The following is a 23515-nucleotide window of genomic DNA, read 5'->3' as shown; positions in this document are numbered from 1 at the left end:
CACCCCTTCCTGAGGAAAGACCATCAACTGGAAACATTGAATTGTTTATTTTGCCACAGATGCTGTTTAACTGGCTTGGTTCCTCCAGTATTTCTGGGGTTTTTTGCTTTGTCTCTGGCTTCTCTCTACATTTATACCACACCATTCGTATTGGGTGCCTAAAGAAGATGTAAGTTTCCTCATTTAGTTTTTTAGATACAGACAATTTACAGAAGTCAATTAACCTACAAACCTGCACGCCTTTCGAAAGTGGGAGGAAACCAGAGCACCCGGAGCTCATGGAGAGGATGTACAAACTCCGTATTGACTTGAATGAATGATTGAATGACTGAATGATACAGCCCCCATAGTCAGGATTGAACCCAACTCTCTGCCGTTCTCAGGCAGCAACCTACCGCTGCACCACTGTGCCGTTCACTGTGGGATATGCAGTTGCTTTAAATGGCTACAAAGAACATATGAAAAATATAGACTCAGAGGACTGCAGATGCTGGAATCACGACCACTGGCCTGCCCTCCTGATTTAATTCCTGGATGTCTTTGGAAGCAAACATTTGTCCTTGAAATTGCCCCTTTGTCCATTTTATGACTAGTTGGCACAATAGTGGACAAGGCTTAGTTCTACTGCAATAAATCCATTCAGGGTTTACATCTGAAATCAATTCTAAAGGCCATCTCAGCCAAACTCCTCCAAAGTTCCAAACTTTAAAATCACAGCTATAATCACAAGTTATGTCTGTTTGGTCTGAAGGCAAGAACATATATGACACTTCATCCAATCATATCAGTAAAGTTTAGAAATAGAAATGAAAATGGATTTCTTGCACATTGGCCATCTGCAATTAAGCCGTCATTCGTACTGATAGACTACTTGAGAATTTGATTAGGATAATATGATAATTAAAAATAATTATAGCCTTCAATGTTAATATTAATTGCAATGAACTTCACTTGACTCCATGCACCTGGTGTCAACAAGAATGAGGTGTCAATTGAAACGATCCACCTTGGTAACAGTGTGGGCTATTATACACTGGCATATTGATGACAGCATCTGAAGAAAATCATAGAAATACAACTGGCATGCTTCTCTCTGTTGTCGAGCTTGACAATTATTCAACCTAGCCTGTGAGCTTGAATTCTAACGCACAATGATAACTGCTTATTAAAATGTCGTTATTACCCTGAGGTTTTTTTTCTATTAAACTCCCTTTAATGCGCACAGGGCCGTAGATCACAATTCTAAAATTCATCCTACTCACTTCTTATAGCTGGCTGTTCTTGCTACAATTTGGACATTCTTCACTCAATTTTAATCAAGCTATTGTTTCTATAGTTTACCGTATATTCCCCTCTCACGGTAAACTATGGTAAAATAAAACGGTTTATTTTATTTAAAGCTTATTTTAAGCTTATTTACATTCTTTTATGTAAATTGTTCAGGTGGTTGGATAGGATAGATTTAGAGGGATTGGGCCAAATGCAGGTCTTGTGTAGATGGAGCAAGTTGGCTGGTGTGGGCGAGTTGGGTCTGAGGGCCTGTTTCCAGGCTGTATGACTTCTATGACTGTATTATCATCCATTCTCTCCCCATGCTTGCACACATATTGGCTTATTTCAGTCTTTTAATCACAGTTGACAATTAGGATGAGGTTAGTGTACGTCACTGACATATTCCTTCACACCATTTTTCTTTGCCTGTGTTCAGACACAGCTAGATCACGTTCCACAGGGAAATTGGGCCTTACAAAAATAAACAACGTTGAATTCCAATTATATAATTAGAACCTGCAAGTCATGTTATTCAAAAGTTTAAATTGGATTCTTCTGTCCACCAAGTACCAACCTATGTACAATAGCCTCACTGTTAAAACTGTCCCTTTAGAATTAATTACACTTTACCATGAGAAAATGCCTCTACATCACAAATTCCTTTTTTTTTTTTTAATATTTTATTTTATTAGAAGTAAGTACAGTCATATGGCACCAAAGTGCCTAATATATATTTTCATAATACATTTTATGTACAACTTCTTTTTTTTTTTTTTATTACACTGAAAAAAGATTAGAATAAGAAAAAGAAGTTAGATAGTAAAGGATAGAAAGATGTGAAATATATAGTGTGTGAAAAAAGAAAACGAGTAAATGAAGAAAGTTGAGAGAGAGAATAGAGAAAATAAAATAAAATAAAAAAGAAAAGGAGATCATTATTTATAATCTTGACCAACCCTCGTCCAGTCCTGAAAGTTATTTTTTACAATTGTGTTGCACCATATGATTCCAAAAAAACGACGAATGGAGACCAACTCGTTATGAATTGGTCTGATTTATCCATTAGGAGGAATCGCATTTCCTCAAGATGAGTGGTGTCCAACATACTTGCAATCCACATTTTAAGCGTTGGTATTGATGTACCCTTCCAAAATTTAAGAATTGATTTTTTTGCTATTATTAAACCATAGTTAAGGAATAGATTTTGAGATGTGTTCAATTTATTCCCATCTTCCATTACGCCAAATATAATCATTTCAGTATTAGGTTCCATTCTTGTCTTGAATAATTTTGTAAATATTTCAAAAATATAATTCCAAAATCTATAAAGTTTTATGCAGGAAACTAAGGAGTGTGTTATAGTTGCCTTTTGGGCTAGACATTTATCACAAGTGGCGGATATATTTGGATAAAATTTGTTCAATCTTGTTTTTGAATAATATAATCTATGTACAATTTTAAATTGAATTAGATTATGTCTTACATTAATTGAACATTTGTGAATATATATCAGGTATTTTTCCCATTTAACCTTCGTAATTTTTATCATTAGTTCCCGTTCCCACTCTTCTCTAAGTACCTCTGTCGATGGTAGGTCTATATTTAGAATACTATTATATAAATATGATATTAATTTTTGTGAGTCAGCTTCAATATTCATTGCTTCTTCCAATAAGTCAGGAGTTACTTTTTGAACAACAAATTCCTTTTTAGATGATATGATTGATTGAATGAAATGAAAACAGGCCACCTCGCCCACCGACCATTGATCACCCGCTCATACGAGTTCTATTTGATCGCTCTTTCACATCCAGTACACGAGGGGCCATTTACAGAGGCCAATTAACCTACAAACCCCCACATCTTTGGAATGTGGGAGGAAACCGGGACAACCCACGTGGTCACAGGGAGAACGTGCCAACTCCACACAGACAGCACCCGAGGTCAGGATTGAACCTGGGTCACTGGCACTGTGAGGCAGCGGCTCTACCAGCTGGGGAAATCTCAGAACAAAGGTTGCAAAACAATTGTTGGTGTGATGGGACTGGAGCTCAGAGACTGCAATTCTGCAAATGCGGAGTAGCACAGTTTTGAGTGAGTAAAACCAGTGGACACATTGAGTTTAGTTCAGTTTATTGTCACGTGTACTTATGTATAATGAAAAGCTTTTTTTGCGTACTAACCAGTCGGCGGAAAGACTATACATGATTACATTCGAGCCATCCACAGTGAACAGATACATGATAAAGAAATAACTTTTAGTGCAAGATAAAGTCCAGTAAAGTCTGATTAAAGTCTGACTGAGGTAGATGAGAGGTCAGGAGTGCTCTCTAATTGTTGAAATGATGGTTCAGTTACCTGATAACAGCTGGGAAGAAACTGTGCCTGAAACAGTAGGTGTGCATTTTCACACCTCTGTAGCTCTTGCCTGATGGGAGAGGGGTAAAGAGGGATTGAACGGGTAGAGACAAGTCCTTGATTATGCCGGCAAGGCCACCAGCATAATCAAGGATGACTCTTGAATGGTATAGTCAATGTCAAGTTGGCAGCTGGCGATGAATAGATATAGAGGAAGAGGGGCCTGGTCAGATTGGGAATTTTCAAGCCAGTAGAAAGGAACCCTGCATTTCCGATGAAGACATATTTTAGAGCCAACAGCCTGTAAACCTCTAACCTCTGCCTGTAAAACCTTGCATTTCATTTTTCTTCATTATTTAGCTTTCCCTTGAAATAAATAATAGTGTGTAGTGAAATGTTACAGTCCATTTCTGCTCATGCAAAAGAGAGCTTTTGCAAATACATTTGATTTAAAGTAAATAAGTCCAGTTTATCTCATACCTTATAATTGTGGGTTGGGAATGAGAAATGTGTTGTATTACAAATGCAGCAGCTTGTTGTTCAATCATAGCTGGTTGTCATATCCTACTCGTCTGTGAAGCAGCGTGCAAAGTTACGAGAGTAAAAATGGGTCAGAAAGCTGTGCCAAACTTGTTCTGTGTCTGAGGATTGAAATTTGCCACCTTTCCAATTAAATGCAGGCCTATGTATCAGGTTCAGCTTGGCTGATTGTAAGATTACTATCTCACTCTATTGTCAAGGCATAATAAGAACCAGGCAGGTGAGTGTATTCGCAGATGGCCTGCACTTTTCCAAATGTCATAAAACATTTAGAAGGAAATTGCTATTTGCACACCGGCCATAGAAGGCATTTGCAATTTTCTAGCTGAGCATAATGGCAATGCACCTCGGAATTTTAGATTCCTATTTATTTCACATGAGAGAGTGGTTGCAATCATGTTCTTGTTAATTAATATAATTTCTAACAGTGATATAGTCAGCACAGATGCTGCATTTCAGATCCTTGTCCCAGGTTAGCATCCAACATAGACAAAGCTGATTGAAAATAGAACCTCAGTCTCAGAGGGGACAGCAAGCAAACATAGAACCCATTTTCAAAGCCTTTACCCAAGACCCTGCAAGCCCACGGCAGGAATTTGTGATTCATTTGCTATTTCCAGCTCTTGAGAAGAATGGTTTGAGAGAGTGGATAAAGAGTTGTACACTGGATGGGATACACGTGTCCCCATGGGGTATTCCACTGACAATTTGTTAATTTGTGTATGGAGACTATATCGGCAAGGTTAAGTTCACTAACTTCAGTAAATAAATATATACTAAATTATATTTACTGTATTTGGCCCGTCGGTAACGATGATGGCGGTTAAACCTATGCATGAATGAGTTTAAGGTGGAGAAGCTGTTGCACTGTAACAACCCAACCCTCTCGGCTGCAGAAGTCAGAGTCTAGTGGTATGTAAAATCATCATGGCTGGAGACTTCTTGGCTGCAGTGGATGGCCGTGTCATCTTTAGTGCTCCGACTAGCCCTTCACATTCCACAATGCATTGCTGCGTCGCCTTTCCAGACGTTGGTTCATAAAGATCTCTTCCGCCTGGTCCGCCAAAGCAGACTTTCTTGTGTTTCGTGTTTAATGTGGCATTTTGTAGCTGGGCGCCTGCTTCATGGTGATCCCCGTGATGTCGATAGTGGGATACTCTGCAATTATTTTGTTGAAGATCAAGGACAGGTAGTTGAACCATCTCCTCTTGGAGATGCTTGCTGGTTCGCACTTGTTGCCATTGGGGCACAGGAGAACGGCAGCACCTACCGTTCCTTGTGGCTACTGCCACTGAGTAACATGGGCTTGATTATCAGTGTGGTTGTTGCCACAGATCAAAAATTTTAATTTTTAGCAAACATTCCTGATTTTGGAAAATTATGAATAAAAATGATTTAGGTTGAGAATGCTCTGAGGAAATGTTGAACTGCAATCCTGGGAGTTGGATATTGGTTTAACAAATGCCAACATCTTCTTTGGTGCCAGGAATGAACTGACTATTGAACGGTTTTCGTTTGATCACACATTTAATTATCTTTTCTAGTTTTGTTTTGTTTGGTTTATTGTCACGTGTACCGAGGTACAGTGAAAAGCTTTTGTTGCGTGCTAACCAGTCAGCGGAAAGACAATACATGATTACAATCGAGCTATCCACAGTGAACAGACGCATGATAAAATGAATAACATTTAGTGCAAGATAAAGTCCAGTAAAGTCCGATTAAAGATAGTCTGATGGTCTTCAGTGAGGTAGATAACAGCTCAGGACCACTCTCTAGATGGTGATAAGATGGTTCAGTTGCCTGATGACAATTGGGAAGACACTGTCCCTGAATTCGGAGGTGTGCGTTTTCACACTTCTGAGCCTCTTGCCTGGTAGGAGAGGGGAGAAGAGGGAGTGACCGTGATGTGTCTCGTCCTTGATTATGCTGCTGGCCTTGCCGAGACAGCGTGAAGCGGTGGAATCGATGGAAGGGACTGAGAACGCATCTTTGCAGAGCACCAGTGTTGAAGATCATCGTAGACGACGATTTGTGCCCTATCCTCACTGATTGGGGTCTGTTGGTCAGGAAGTCGAGGATCCAGTTGCAGAGATGGGTGCTGAATCCAAGTTCAAAGTCCTCCAAAGTTGCACATTTAATCTAATCTTAGTAAAGGTACCCACTCTCCCTGTGTCTGTCTCAAAGCTGTGAAGAAGTCTGGAGGCAAGTCACTGAAGTCATTCTTTTTGTGAGGATAATTTGTACAAGTGCATCTTCCACATGGTCAGTGATGCTGGCTATACAGCCACGATACAGCCGCACTGTGATGAGGAAAACTTTTGTGAAGTTGTGAATCTGTGGAATTCTCTGCCACACGGTGCTGGCTTGAAGGGCCGAATGGCCTCTTCCTGCATCTATTTTCTATGTTTCTAGAAGGCAATCGAGGCCAATTCACTGGATTATTCAAGAGAGATTTAGATACAGCTCTCAGGGCTAACAGAATCAAGGGATATAGATAAATAAAGCAGGAACAGGTTACTGATTGTGGATGATCAGCCATGATCATATTGAATGGCGGTGCTGGCTCGAAGGGCCGAATGGCCTACTCCTGCACCGACTTTCTATGTTTCTATTGTATGCACCCCTTGTGCATAGGTTGCATCATAGCCTGGTTCAGCAACTCGATTACCCAGGAACGAAGGAGATTATAAAAAGTTGTGGACACTTCCCAGTTCATCATGGGTACTGATCTCCCCACCTTCAAAAGTATCTGTTCATTAAACGCCAGACATTCTCTAATACAATTTAAAGTAATACATAGGTTACATTATTCAAAAACAAAACTACATAACATTTTTCAACATATCTCACCTATATGTGATAAATGTCAACATTTAGAAGCTACATTATCTCATATGTTTGCAAACTGTATAAAAATTAAAAAATTCTGGGTAAATATTTTTAGTATAATATCTAAAGTAACCAGCACACAATTGGACCCAGATCCAAAATTAACAATACTCGGAATATTAGAATTAAATCAAACACTTAGAACAACACAAAGAAACTTTATTGATTATAGTTTAATAACAGGAAAAAAATTAATCCTAAAATTTTGGAAAGGCCCTACGGCCCCCACAATCAAAATGTGGATTATAGAAATGACGGAGACCTTAAACGTGGAAAGAATCAGATTTTCCTTGTTGGACAAACAGGAATTATTCGTTGGAACATGGTCTCCTTTTATTGATTATTTAAAGGGTCAGAATGGTTCAGCTCAGGAACCTGACTAGCACGCGGGCTAAAGAATGGATGAAATACTATACTCTGAAATGTACGAATATATCTCGAATGAAGTCTTTTTTATTTTAATAAATTTTTCCATTCTTCTTTAACTATCTTTTTCCTTTTTTTCTTTTTTTTTGTTTTTGTTTTTGTTTTTCTTCTTTCTCTTTTAATTCTTTACTTCATCTATCTCTTTAGTTCTATCTAGTTTAAAAAAAAAAAAAGACAAAAAGTATTGGAGACAATGTAATAATAATTGACAATATTATCAATTCAAAAATGTAAGTGTAATTATGTAAATAGGTTATGTACCTATGTACCTATGTACCTATCTCCAATAAAAAAAATTTAAAAAAAAAAAAAAAAAAAAAAAAAAAGTATCTATAAGAGGCACTGCCTCAAAAAGGCAGCTAGCTTCATCAAAGGCCCACACCACCCTGGTCGGCCACACTCCCATTTCAATCCTGCCATTTGAAAGAAGTTATAATGGTCTGTAAACCGTAACAACCAGGTTCTGGATCAGCTTCTACCCAACAATTGAACACTACAACTAAACTCTGAACTGCTTGGGTTGCACTAGGAACTTTGGATTTTGTAATGTATTTTACATTAGATTGCGTTTTCTTTATTTAGGGTACGGTTTATTTGTTTGTTTATTATATTATTTATAGAATGCTGTGTTGGCAAACCTGTTGTTGTGCTGCTGTAAGTAAGAATTTCATTGTGTAGGAAGGAACTGCAGATGCTGATTTACACCGAAAGATTACATTGTTCCGTTTCGGTCGTGACAATAGAACACTCTTGATCTTGACTCGTTAGACTTTTAGAATTAGACATTAGAGATACAGCATGGAAACAGACCCTTTTGGCCTGCCGAGTCTGCACTGACCAGCGATCACCCCACACATTAGCAATGTCCTACACACTGGACAATTTACAATCTTACCAAAGTCACTTAACCTTCAAATCTAGACATCTTTGTTGTGTGGGGGGTAACTGGAGCACCCGGAGAAAATCCACGCGCTCACAGGAAGAACGTACAAACTCCGTACAGACAACACTCCTAGTCAGGATTGAACCCGGGTCTCTGGTGTTGTAAGGCGCAAAATTTACCGCTGCACCCCTTTGCTGCTCCAAACTAATAGTTCAGGGTTAGTATTCCTAAGGTGTTGATTTCTCATGGCTACTGCATCTAACCACTATCAAGAATGTCATTCCTCCTCCTTCCTGCTCCTGTTGGGCTGCAGATATAGAAACTTGAAGCACGTATCACCAGACTCAGGAACAGCTTCTTCCCCACTGATATCAGGCTTCTTAACAGTCCTACCTTAAGTTAGGATACTATCCAATTCACCTCTACCTCATTGAGGACATTGGACTTTGGAAGCAGTGTGCTACAAAGCTGAGAACTATATTCTGCACTCTGTATCTTCACTTTTCCTTTACCTCTTGTACTTGAATTTGGGTTGGTTGTTGTTCGATGTAGTATTATCTGAGTTGATTGGTTTGCATGCAAAGCAAAGGTTTTCACTGTAACTCAGTACACCTGACAATAATAAACCTACCACCCACCCACCTGGACGCGCGCGAATGAGGTGAATTTTTGAAACTCAGTCTTTAGTTTAGTTTAGAGATACAGTGTGGAAATAGGCCCTTCGGCCCACCAAGTCCACACCAACCACCTATTCTATCCTATACATTAGGAATGATTTACAAAAGCCAATTATCCTACAAACCAGCACATCTTTGGAATGTGGGAGGAAACCGGGCGGAGAAAACCCACACGGTCGCTGGGAGAACATAGACGATCCATACAGACATCACCCATAGTCAGATTCGAACATGGGTCTCTGTTATCGTAAGGCACCAACTCTACTGCTGCGCCACTGTGCCACCTCTATTTAATTTTTATTTGGGCACAATATTAAGGTGATTAAATTAACTTGAAAATATCTGGAGGTTATATGTCTACAGTTGAGAGAATCTTCCATTACTTAGGAAATCAAAGAATATCAGTAACAAAGACAGAAGCAACAGAAATGTGCCCATTGCAAATACATCATTATCTACTTGGCTGCATCACTGTATCCCGCAGCTGTTAAATTCACCATTCTTATTTATGAAGAACTCACTGAGCCTTCAACTGGGCTAAGGGGAGATTCTCTTCCAATTATAGTACTTTGTTAAAAAAAAATCTGTGAAGTGAAGGCAAAGACTATGAGAAGAGGCTGCATCTTTTCTTCTGACTGGTCACAGTCTCGGTGGCGGAAAATATCTGCAGGAATTTCACCAGAGGTGGGGGATGAAAAAATTAACTGCCTATTTGGTCGAACAGAATTAAAAAAAATAGCCATGGGCGTAGGTTAATTAAAATGCCTCATCTCTTGCATTTCAGAAGGATTTAGGATTAAGGCAGAGTTATTGCATCTGCCTTTCAAAGGACATTTCTCACTTTAGGACTATATTAGATATTAAAATATTTGTGTTTCTGTTTTGCAATGTTTTTAACTGATTATGTATTTTGTATATTTCCTCCAAAACTTTAACTTGGTAGGACAAAGCAATGAAAGTCTGCTTGCAATAGTGCGTGAGGGAAGTGTGGTTATTGAATTGTTCACTTTTTAAAAAATTGTTTTATATTTACTGTGCACATTGCGTTTCTGGGCCTGTTAAACTGCTTCGAGTAAGAATTTAATTGACCTGTTCTATATAGAACATAGAACAGTACAGCACAGGACAGGCCCTTTGGCCCACAATTTCTGTATTGAACATGATGCCAAGACCTACTCCTATCTGGCTGTACAAATCCATATCCCACCATTTCCTACGCATGACAATCAGAAATACAGCCCCTTAGGTCAACTGTGCCTGTGCAAACCAGCGATTACCCCTTACACGAGCACTATCCTGCACACTAGGGCCAATTAATCTACAAACCCACACATCTTTGGAGTGTGGGAGGAAACCGGAGCACCCAGAGAAAACCCACGTGGTTACAGGGAGAATATAACATCTCCGTACAGACAGCAACCGTAGTCAGGATTTCTGGGTTTCTGGCACTGTAAGGCATCAACTCTACTGCTCTCCTACTGTGCTGCCCTTATGCCACTAGCTTTCTTGTCAATGAAGTCTGGCTACATTCCAGCAATGATCGCTCCTGCAACCACCTCAAGCAGCTTCATGTCCTCCTCGTCTTAAATTCCTATCATGGTTTTCCTTTCTCTTTTCAATAGAGAAACCTTCCATTGATGACGACTTCGGAAGTCTCCAGTGTCCTCTTCATTTTCTCTGTCTCCCCATCCCCAATAGGTTTAATTTTTCAACAGGTATGATTAATTGAACTAACTCCTAAATCGTTTCCTCTCCTTCATCAACTGCAGTGTTTGGCGAGTGTATGTCTAAGGTCTTTGTAACCTGTGGGATTACCGTAGAGATTTGCTGCTGTCAACCCATTTTTGCTGAAACTTTTTCAGATTAGTTCGATTACCAATGCCAACGCAATTCGATAAATGCATTTTGTGGTGATGTGGCACAGTATTTATGAGACTTGCAATAATGGGAATGTTATGTTGCTGCTGATCCTTTGTTGAAAATTGCTATTATGCCTCTAAGTGAAGGATCGATTCACAAACTGCTGACAGGGAATATCATTCATGGGAAGAAAACACATGTGACGCTCACTGAATATTAATCATTTAAATTGCAATACGGGGGCATACTCTGTGATATATGTCCCATTGACTCACCACCTCAGCTGTTAATCATCAAAATTGCAACAACTTCCATCAGTTGACCACAACAGTTTAAGTACTTAATTTAAGTCCACCATTGTCACTAAGGATTTCCTTTTGGTCAATGTGACAATTCTTCACTTCTACTTCTTATGATCAGCTTCCATCCTCTGCACAGTAGTAAGTAGGCCCCCCTCGGTCATGACTGACCATTGGTGATGCATCCTGGTCGGATGCAAGCCTGGGCGATGTCATGTGGAGGACAGGCTGTTGCCCATGCAGCACGTCCCCCCTCTCCACGTCGCTGATCGATCCAAAGGAACAGCAGGGCCGTTACAGTTTTGCACCAGCGCCGTCGCAGGAGCTGCCAGAGCGAGGTTGTAGACAACGACGAACTGCCCTAGGGGCTCCGACTCCGGATTTTCTTGAGGTTACTCCTGGAGCCCTTGCCATGACTGGATATGGCCACAAGGCAGTGGAGGTTTTAAATCAGTTTTCCCTCTCCTAAATGGACTGCCTTCCCAGGCTGACAAGCCCCATCTGCCTGAGACTCGTGGGGGCGGGAGCGTCTACCTTCCCATGCAGGTCTATAGCGCCTGCCCACTGCCCAGAATAGTGTACAATATAGTGCACAGTATAGTGCCCCAAAACTAAATAGCAAGCACCATCAGATCACAGTTCTTCACAGGTGAATGGGGTTTAATATATTGTAGCATCAGAGAGAAAAGATCAAGAAGGATCTCAAGACCTACTTGGAAGAAAGTTCGACATCCCTGGTGACAAGAAGGTTCTGATTGTGTCCCCAGTCTATTCTTCTCACCATTTTATATACTTATATCAGGTCTTTCCACAGCCTGTGGCGTTCCAGAGAAAACAATCTTAGTTTGTCCAACCTCTTCATGCAACTGATAATCCCTAATCCAGGCATCATTCTGGTAAATCTCCTCTGCACCCTTTCCAAAGTCTCCATATCCTTCCTGTAATGGGGTGACCAGAATTGCACACATGTGGTCTAAATGTGGTCTAACCTATGCCTGATGAAGTTGCATCATGACTTCCTGACTCTCGATGTCCTAAACCTTGAAAGCAAGCATACCATATGCCTTCTTTACCACTCGAGTAGGTTACAGTTGTGTTGCTACTTTCAAGAAGTCGTGGACTTGGACCCCAAGATCCCTCTGTATACCATTGCTGTTGAGGGTGATGCCATTAATTGTCCATGTTCCACTTACATTTGACTGCCCAAAATGCAACACTTCACATTTGCTTGGATTAAACTTAATCTTCCATTTATTGGACCCCAGTATCCCACTGTATACCTTGACAACCTTTCTCATAGTCCAAGATCCCAGCAATCATGGTGTCATCTGCACATTTACCAACCAACCCGTCTACGTTTACGCCCAAGTCATTTATATATATCGTAAACAGCAGAGGTCTCAGCACAGAGCCCTGCAGAACTGCACTGGTCACAGACCTCCAGCCTGAATATTGTCCCTCTGTCATCTATCAGTAATCTAGTTCTGCATCCATACGACCAAGTCATTGTTAATCCATTGTATCTTAATATTTTGAATCTGCCTACCATGGGGGACTTTATGAAATGCTCTATTGTGCCTATTATGCATGAAGATGTTTGGTACAAATTTAGACTGGCACTTCAGTACATAATTGTTATTAAGAAGCATGAGAGCAAGAGTAGCCATTTTGGGCATTCATGTATATCCCATAATTTAGTTAGACCAGGTTTAGTTTAGTTTAGTTTAGCGATACAGTGTGGAAACAGGCCCTTCGTCCCACTGAGGCGGCACCGACCAGCAATTACCCATACGCTAGTTCTATCCTACACACCAGGGAAAATTTACAGAAGCCTATTCACCTACAAATCTGCGCATCATTGGAATGTGGGAGGAAACCAGAGCACCTGGAGAAAACCCACGGTGTCATTAGGGAGAACGTATAAACTCTGAATAGACGGCACCTGTAATCAGGACTCTGGCGATGTAAGGCAGCAACTCTACCGCTGCGCCACCATGCTTTCAATGTGTGGAGGGGGAGCTGGATGGATGAGAAAGGCCCTAAGATGACACCTGAATAATAGTAGGGAGTTTGTGCTGGTCATTCCTGACTTACCACTTGGCTTTGGAGAAATAAGGAACTCCAGATGTAGGACATGTGCATAGATAGGTTTAGAGGGACATATGGGCCAAACGTGGGCAGGCGGGACCAGCCTAATATTGGACAGTTTGGACCAGGTGGGCGGAAGTGCCTGTTTCCATGCTGTACAACTCTATAACTAATGGAACTAGGAATCCCACTGGTGGGCTGTGGGGTCAAGGAAATGGAAATGGTGGTGCCTCAATGCAACTAGTAAAGGGACATTGGTTCCTTTCAAGAGAATTGCAAGTAGGTTTAGGTTTAGATTTATTATTGTTACATGTACCGAGGTACAAAGAAAATCTTTGATGTGTATGCCATACAAACAAATTAGATGGTGCATATATGAATACTATCAAGCCAAGTATAATAAGCAGAGCAAAAAAAAAAAAGACACTGTGCATGATATAATAGCAATGCTTGGCATATTCTATTCACTTCTGTTTAAGAACTTATATAAAGAGATCTATTATTGCTGACAACAAAACAGCAAGTATTAATCATTTTGTTGCCAACTTCAAATAACTAAACAACACTCTTTACACTCTGAAAAAATTACCACAACAGCTAAAGTTTGATAGAATAATGAAGATTACTCCTTATCTAACAATGATTTAATCATTAAATCTTACATCTTGTTCATTATGGAGCTTGATATGCAATAGGGATTAATTGGGTCTTAATAGGGGAATAAATTGAGTGAATTTACCCAGAGTTTGGCAATCTAGTACCAGAGGACATACTGTAGGTTTAAGGTGAGAAGGGAAAGATGCAATAGGAATCTGAGGGGCAACTTTTCACACAGGATGGTGGGTATATGGAACAAATTGCCAGAGGAGGCAGTTGGGGCAGGTTCAATAATAACATTTAAAAATTGTCAAGTACAAGGATAGGAAAGGTTGAGAGGGATATGGGCCAAACATGGGCAGGAGGGTCTATCATAGATGGAGCATATTGGTCGACTTGGACAAGTTGGGCCGAAGGGCCTTTATCTGTGCTATTATATGACTATTATCTTGAGCAAAACACAAAGTGCTGGAATAACTCAGCGGGTCAGGCAGCATCTCTGTAGGATATGGATAGGCGATGTTTAGTTTTCCGAAATGTTGCCTATCCATGTCCTCCAGAGATGTTGCCTGACCCACAGAGTTACACCAACATCACTTGGATTTATTAGTCCACCCTTTAATCTCTTTATGTGGCACCTCTCTGTGAATATTTTTTCGCTGTATTAACGCAGAAATAAGAATATGAAACCAATGGTTGAAATACAAATCGTAAATGTGCAAGATATCTTGAGAATATTGTGACTAGGCACACATTCAGTACGTGACACGGGGCTGGTTTTAGGTGTAAAACCAAATTTTAAATTTGACTTGGACATAATTGAGCTCACGGTAGCACAATGGGAAGTTTGACCAACGGCCCTCATGACAGTATTGCACGGAGAGGAGGTCATATTGATTGTCACGTTTTACCTTTTTGCCAGCTCCCCAGTGAAATTGATTCACAGAAATGTAATTAACTCACGTTCAAGAAAGTCAACGTTAACAGCAGGGACAAACTCTGAGATCACATTATTACATGTAGCATGCTATTCAGCTTGTTCTCACAGCGATCTCATTTCCCTGTAACCTTTTGTTTCACATAAGCTCATTTATTCTCCCGCTGCTCCAGTGCAGCTACACGAGAGGTAATATACATGAGAAAAAAATGCTGGAGTAACTCAGTGAGACGGGCAGCATCTCTGGAATGGAAGGAATGGGTGACGTTTTGGGTCGAGACACTTCAAGTATCTCGACCCGAAACGTCACCCATTCCTTCTCTCCAGAGATGCTGCCTGTCCCGCTGAGTTACTCCAGCATGTTGTGTCTATCATCGGTGTAAACCAGCATCTGCAGTTCCTTCCTACACATATACAGTACATGCATATTAACTTACCAACTGGCCTGTATTTGAGATGTGGGTTGGGGCAGGTACTAGAGCAGCAATTGAAAGACATTTAGACAGGAACATGGAAAGGAAAGGTTTAGAGGGATATGGGCCAAGATAATCAGGTGGGAGTAGTGTATATGGGGCATCTTGGTTGTCATGGGCAAGTTGGGCTGAAGGGCCTGTTTCTGTGCTGTATGACTCTGACTATGACTATATAATGAGAGCAATGCCAGCAAGATAAAACCAGGCTTCCTGTTGCCCATTTCTGCAAATAATGGAAAAAATACATATTTTTGTCACTCTGAAGGGGAATCTGATATAAAATCGATTGTGGGTTATTGAAACAAAATATCTGCCTGGAACATATTACTTCTGCAACTGTGAGTTCAGCATTCTTTCGTTCATGAGTTGGATATCAATGCCCATCGTCTTTGTGAAGCTTTCATGGGGAAAGAAAAAGCCAGTGATTTAAATGATTAAAACATCAATTGCTTGTACAATTACAGACAGTGAAGCTGTGAGGTCAAAACCATCAAAGCGTTTCGGAAGCAAGGGGGCAGTCCAGTTAGTACAATGTCTCACAGGTAGCGTATTCATTCTGACAAGGCCAGAGACCAAGTTAAGAGCAAGAACTGTAGCAAACACAATGTACTGTAGTTCAGGACTGGGGGGATTTCAGTGCCAGAAAATCAAAACACAAAGCAGAGGCTTGGAATTTGTTATGAGGCTCTAGATTTCAGTAACATTGACAAGTAGGTTTTCTTTTTATACATAAACGGACTCCTTTATTATTTATTAGGACATGACAACATGCCCAACGAACACATCTTATCTTTATCAATTCCAGGTTATATGTCAATATCTTGTGTGCAGAATACAAACAAATTGTGAATTAAAATATTGACACATTGGCATGTCTAGACATACCGCTGCCTCACAGCACCAGAGAGCTGGGTTCAGTCTGAAGAACGGTCTCAACCCGAAACGTCATCTATTCATGTTTTCCAGAGATGCTGCCGAGCCTGCTGAGTTACTCCAGCACTTTGTCTCCTTTTGTGTCAGCCAGCATCTGCAATTCATTGTTTCAACTGCAACGATAATGAGTTAGTTTGTGAAGTATTAATTCTTACAATGATATTACCATACCTTACCTATAATATCTACCATTACCATGCCATGCGGTACCTATAGTACCATATCTAAGGAGAGATGTACTGCCATTGGAGAGAGTCCAGAGGAGGTTTACGAGAAGATTCCAGGAATGATTGGGTTAACTCATGATGAGCATTTGACGGCACTGGGCCTGTACTCGTTGGAGTTTAGAAGAGTGAGTGGGGGCCTCATTGAAACTTACCGAATAGTGAAAGGCCTGGATAGAGTGGATGTGGAGAGGATGTTTCCACTAGTGGAATAATCTAGCACCAGATCCAATAGCCTCAGGATAAAAGGACGTACCTTTAGAAAAGGAGATGAGGAGGATTTTCTTTAGTCAGAGGGTGGTGAATCTGTGGAAATCATTACCACAGTGGCTGTGGAGGCCAAGCCAATGGATATTTTTATGGTGGAAATTGACAGATTCTTGATTAGTATGGGTGTCAGGGTTATGGGGAGAAGGCAGGAGAATGGGGTTGAGAGGGAAAGATAGATCAGACATGATTGAATGGCAGAGTAGACTTGATGGGTCAAGTGGCCTAATTCTTCTCCTATAATTCATGAACATATTATGGTGGGAAATTAATGGTAAGGGAAACTAAATAGAATTTTAGAAACTGATCATATCAAAGTCAATAAAATGTAGATAATAATATTAGTGACAGAGTAAGGAGTGATACAAGTAAAGGATCACTTATCAGAAAATAATCTCTAACCTGTACATGAAATAGTGTCATTGTGTGGAAATGCAAACTACATTTCCATTACTTGCCATGCATCATGCCAACTCTGTCTTGCAACTGTTTAGCATGCCAAGCCCTGGCAAAATTTACTTCATAATTTTTACATTTTGGGTTATTTTAATATTCATTTGCAGTCGTCGCTGGCAAGAATGGCATATGTTGTCCATGGTTTGGCGCCATTTCCGAAATCCCATATGTTGTTTGAGAGAACGTGCAAACTCCGTACAGACAGTACCCATGTTCAGGATTGTACCTGGGTCCCTGGAGATGTGAGGCAGCGGCACTACCACCTGTGGGCACTGCGATGTGCAATGATGAAGGAGGCATGTAAATGACAACAAGGAGTTTGCAAAGGTCTTCTCTGCTGGACCATGTTACCCTAGATAATGCTTTGACAAGCCACTTTCCTGTGCCCACTTTCCATGTACAAGAGAAGAGATATAGAGACCCAAACCATCCCAACAGTCACATCTGGCCACCATTGGTGCTGGCTTTGATTTGTTCTTTTCATGCCTTTCATTCATTTGCTCTTTGTACCTTTACATACCTCTAGTTTCCCTCGCCCCTAACTCTCCATTTGAGGAAGGGTCTCGACCCGAAATGTCACCTATTCCTTTTCTCCAGAGATGCTGCCCGACCCGCTGAGTTACTCCAGCATTTTGTGTCTATCTCAAGTATTAAAGTATATAGTACTATTATAGTACTATTACTATTGTAATACTATTATGGTTCTGTTGAAGTACTATTGATATGGATGTTCATGAAGTTTAACAGTAGAATCTGCAATGGCTTTGAATCTGGATGGTTGTAAAGCCTTGTCTTGATAAGAGGCTGCTGAAGAAAAAACAACTATCTGTCATTGATTTATTTTATTCCCCAAACTATTGTTTGAATTGCTTCGTAACAATTAAACAACAAATCAAATGAGCTCCACGGTGGTTCATTGCAGTAGCACAAGAGATCCATCGAGATAATTACAGTTTTAAAGCACTAAACAAATGTCAGGAACGAAAATTAATTTTTGAACACCACTGCAGGGATATTCAAACATGTTTAGACTGATCGAGCACAGAATCTAATCTACCCATAACATGCCTCACAAAGCTTACATTTTTTTGTGAAATGAGAAATGCATCTGGAAGAAGAAAATAAAGGGAAAACATGGTGCCAAGTGTGACAAAACTTGTCAGCAACTGGGCAGAATTGTTTTAATTCTAGTCAGGAATATTTAATTGTCAGAAGAGCTAACAATGCTACCAAACATTATTACTTGCAGCAGCATAAAGGGCCTGTCCCACTTACGTGTCCTTGGCAAGCAAATTACGCAACCTCGTCGTCGCGTTGAGGCGCAGGGGCATCGTATGGCCGTGCGGGGCTGGTCTCACTGAGAAGCGCGGAGGGGTACATGACATTGCGACATCGCGCGGGGCTCCGAAATTTTTGTAGCGAACTAATTCTTTGCGCGCCAACGGCCTGTCGCGTAACTGTCAGCCAAAGTGGGATAGGCCCAAGACCCTGGCGCGACGCACATCTCACCTCCAACAGCAGCAGAAGCAGGCAAACGATCGTCAAGTTTGGCCTGGGGCTCACGGCCGTTGCGGTCCGGATCCGCACCCACTACTATTCCCAGAGCGGGGCCAAGAAAATTGAAGATAGACATAAAATGCTGGAGTAACTCTGCGGGACCGACAGCATCTCTGGAGATGAGGGAATGGATGACGTTTCGGGTCAAGACCCTTCTTTCAGACTGAAGAAGAGTCTCGACCCGAAACATCATCCATTCCTTCTCTCCAGAGATGCTGCCGGTCCCGCTGAGTTACACCGGCATTTTGTGTCCATCTTCAAATGATGTCACGCGCTCCAGACGGCTGTGCGGAAGCATGAAATCGCGCATGACCTTCGCTGGACCGTCGCGCCTCAACACGACCACGAGGTCGCGTAATTAGCGTGCCAAGGACACGTAAGTGAGACAGGGGCTTATCAGGCCTGCAAACACAGTACTCCCATAAAACATAATAAACAAAAAGTAAATTCAATAAATTTAAAACCCCAATATTGGGGTAACCCCGATGTTGGGGAAGTTCAGAACCAGGGGTCACAGTTTAAGGATAAGGGGGAAATCTTTTAGGACCGAGATGAGAAAAACATTTTTCACACAGAGAGTGGCGAATCTCTGGAATTCTCTGCCACAGAAGGTAGTTGAGGCCAGTTCATTGGCTATATTTAAGAGGGAGTTAGATGTGGCCCTTGTGGCTAAAGGTATCAGGGGGTATGGAGAGAAGGCAGGTACAGGATACTGAGTTGGATGATCAGCCATGATCATATTGAATGGCGGTGCAGGCTCGAAGGGCCGAAAGGCCTACTCCTGCACCTATTTTCTATGTTTGTAATATCAGGGCAAAATACCAAATGTCCTTAGTGCAACCAAGAATGTTCATAGTTTAGTTAAGGGGCTGTCCCACTGCGGCGACCTAATTGGCGAGTTTAGAAGAGTTTGCCCTCGACTCATACTCGTAGCATGGTCGACACGAGGTCCTAGGAGGTCTTTGTAACTCTCCTTCATGCTCGAGAGTAGTCCCCGCGTATTCGAGGCCTCAGCTAGGTCACGCCATTTTTTTCAACATGCTGTAAAATGCCCGCTAGTAAAAAAAGGTCGCCATGGAAAAAATCGATATATTTTTACTCGTAGGTTTAGTCGAGGTAGGTCGGAGTAGGTCGTAATGCTATCATAGGTAATCGAAGGCAATCAAAGGTAATTGAAGGTAGTTGAAGGTAAAGCTCGATGAGAAAAAAAAGGTAAGTAAACCGACTGGTAATGTTAAATGCCCGCTAAAATTTATTAAAAGTTGTCTGGATGGAATCAAGGTATGTGGAGATGAGTTCAGTGAGGCAGGAGCAGGCAGAAACAATGGGCCGGCCAGGGCAGTCCTATTTGTGGATTTAGAGGAGGAGATAGAAGAGGGCCATGCGGTGCTGGAGAATGATAAGATTGGGGGTGATGGAGAGGAGATCACCAGAGGTGATGAGGTAAGAATCTGGGAGATAATTGCCTTTGTTTGTATGTCAAAGGTTAGGTATGAGGAGGTGTCAGATGGCTGATGTCTGGCCTCAGCATGGTCTGAAAAGGGTCCCAATCTAAATAGTCATCTATCCATATTCCCCAGCAATGCTGCTTGACCCGCTGAGTTACTCCAGCACTTTGTGTCTTTTTATTTAAGGAAAAGAGAATGTAGCACAAGGAGTGGGAATAATGGAATGTTGCCAATGGTACCAGATCTAACTTTCCTATTGTACTTTGCAACTTGAATCTGAAGAATGGCTCTTACTGTTAGATTTAGACTTTAGATTTTAGAGATACAGAGTGGAAATGGGCCCTTTGGTCCACCTGGTCCACGCCTACCAGCAATCACCCCGTACATTAGCACTATCCTACACATTAGGGACAATTATATAACTGACAGAAGCCAATTAACCTACAAACCTGCATGTCGTTGGAGTGTGGGAGGAAACTTGAGCACCCATGCGGTCACTGGGAGAATGTACTAACTCCATGCAGACAACAGCCGCAGTCAAGATTGAATCTGGGTCACTGGTGCTGCAATGCACCAACTCTACCGCTGCGCCAGTTTGCCATCCTTCACAGCACTCTGAATTATGTAAATCATTGAAACAACATGATGTTATTTATTTGTAAACCAGCATCTTCAGTTCTTTGTTTCTACTTTTTGGGGTTGAACCCAATTTGGATTGGGAGGAGAAAGAAGGAAGAAAGGATGAGAGGATGAGAGGACCAAGTCTGGCAGGTAATAGGCCATAATAGGCAGACAAGGGTTGAGGAAGATTCTTGCAACGTTCACAAATGGATATTTATCTTATGAAAGGTCTTCAAAATGAAACATTAACTTTGTTTTCTTCCCACAGCCTGACCATCTGAGTATTTCTGACATTTTTGTGTTTGAATTCATTTTGATAATGCCACTGTGAGCAAAATATCCAAACTGCCGCAGGCATTTCTCATTACATTACATTGTGTGTCAACAAAAACTTATCTCAGACACAGAGAGTATTGCAAACCAATTTCCAGAGACTAAAACACTATTACTAGGCAATGGCTTGAATTTTAACTTGTTAAGAACTGGGTTTGGGGACAGGTAATAGGTTAAGTCTAGAAAAAAAGGCCAAGTTATCAGAAATTGACTACAACCTAATGCCAACTTATTGCTTTAATGCCAATATCTAAAAGAGCCCTGGTAGAAACCAAACTGTGCAGAAAGGCAAATGTAAAACTTATTCTGACTATCTTTACGGAGAGCTTACTTCTTAAAATGTAGAGGCTTACTGCCCAATGTGTGAGTTTGGATTAAAAAGAGAGTTAGTTCCCTGTAATAAGTTGTACGATTTGTCATCCACAAATATTATTTTCTAGAAAATCTTTACATGCACATATAAAGTATTGCAATATCTCTAAAAATGTAAAACTTTGAAAAAAAAAAAGAATGAATCCATCCTGAAATTAATCTCAATAATGTGTAAGGCTTCAAGATGGCTGACAGATATAATGAGTTCAATTTCAAATAATTCATCTAAGGATCATAAAATTAATAATTGTATTCCAATTAATGTTAATTCCATTAATCTCTTAATATGAGAAAGCCTTTTATGAACATAATGGATTATCATGTAGAGTATTCCCTCTGACACAGTCTTGAGCTGTAGTGAAAAGTTAAAATTATGCATTTGTTTTCTGTTTGTTCAAAAGCATTGCAAGATTTTATTGTTTAGAAAATACACAACACACCATCTGGGCAGCAGTCATTAGCTGAAAATAATCCAAACACTTTCCAGAAGAAGACAATTCACAACTCTGCCACTGTTTTAAGAAGTCATTGCCGACATTGTTTCGTATTGTAATACATTTTAAGCCATGGCCAGCTCATGAATATGTGGAATTCCTAATGTATTATTGATTTGAAGTAAACACCAGTTCTGAATGCTTTAAAATATATTTGCTGGGAGAGGTTGAGCAGGCTAGGATTCTGTTCCTTGGTGCACAGGAGGATGTTTTAGGCAAACTTATAGAGGTGTATAAGATCATTAGAGGAATAGCTAAGGTATTGATTCTTTTACCCAGAGTAGGGGAATCAAGAACCAGAAAACATAGGTTTAAGGCAAGGGGGAAAAGATTTAATAGCAACCTGAAACTTTAGACTTTGGATTGAGAGGCAACCTTTTTACACAAAGGGTGGTGGGTGTATGAAACGAGCTGCCAGAAGAGGCGGGCACTATCATAATATTAAAAAAAAACATCTGGACTGGTATATGGATAGGAACATTTTTGAGGGACATGGGCAATATGCAGGCAGGGGGGACTTTGTAGATGGGGCATGTTGGTCGGCATGGGCAAGTTGGGCTGAAGGGTCTGTTTCCATGCTGTATGTCTCTATGACTATATGATTTTGACATTGAATGAAGGCCATCATGCACCCCAAGTACAAATAAGTAGACACATACATTGATTTGAAACTCATTTGGTATTCCCAATTCAAAGCAGTGCTGTAACACCAGTAAAGCTGCTCAATCAGCTACAAGACACAAGACTCTGATAGATTGTTCTTTTAGACATGAGGAAGCCAGAGAACCCGAATGAAAACCACGTGGTTACAGGGAGAACGTGCAAACTGTGAGGCGGGAGCTCTGCCAGCGGCACCACTGTGCTGCCCTCAATTCTTCAATTACTTTTATATTCAAAGAAATTTAAAACTATTATTAAAGATGTAAACAATTTAAAAAAACAATTAAAAAAACTAACAATTACATGACAACATTTAAAAATCATTAAGATATTAAACTACAGTACAATGATTAAAATAAACCCCCGGTGGCCACGGTTGTGCAGCGGTAGAGTTGCTGCCTTACAGCACTTGCAGCACCAGAGACCCGGGTGCGATCCCGACTACGGGTGCTGTCTGTACGGAATTTGTACGTTCTCCTCGTGACCGCGTGGGTTTTCTCCGAGATCTTCAGTTTCCTCCCACTCACACTCCAAAGACGTACAGATGTGTAGGTAAATTGGCTTGGTGTATGTGTAAAATGTCCCTAGTGCGTGTGGGCTAGTGTTAATGTGCGGGGCGGGGATCGCTGGTCAGTGTAGACTCGGTGGGCCGAAGGGCCTGTTTTCACGTTATATCTCTAAACTAAACCCATACTTTTCCCTTTCTCCTGCATGGCAATTCTCATTGAATAAAAGAGTGGGGTGTTTAATTTTGCTGTATGTGTAGGAAGAAACTGCAGATGCTGGTTTATACTGAGGAGAGACACAAAAATCTGGAGTCAGTCAGCGGGTCAAACTGCATCTCTGGAGAA

At 40.9% G+C, this 23515-nt stretch overlaps 1 protein-coding gene across 3 annotated transcripts in view; it reads left to right on the top strand.

Moving 5' to 3' along the window:
• The window catches only part of grm4 (glutamate metabotropic receptor 4), an 844630-nt gene that overhangs the window by 362080 nt on the left and 459035 nt on the right, over window positions 1-23515 (top strand). The gene's annotated exons all lie outside the window — the stretch shown is intronic.

Source organism: Amblyraja radiata, chromosome 24 (genome assembly GCF_010909765.2).
Source record: "Amblyraja radiata isolate CabotCenter1 chromosome 24, sAmbRad1.1.pri, whole genome shotgun sequence".
NCBI classification, from domain to species: Eukaryota; Metazoa; Chordata; class Chondrichthyes; order Rajiformes; family Rajidae; genus Amblyraja; species Amblyraja radiata.
Note: the sequence above shows the minus strand (reverse complement) of the source record. Positions and strands in the feature narration are given on the sequence as shown.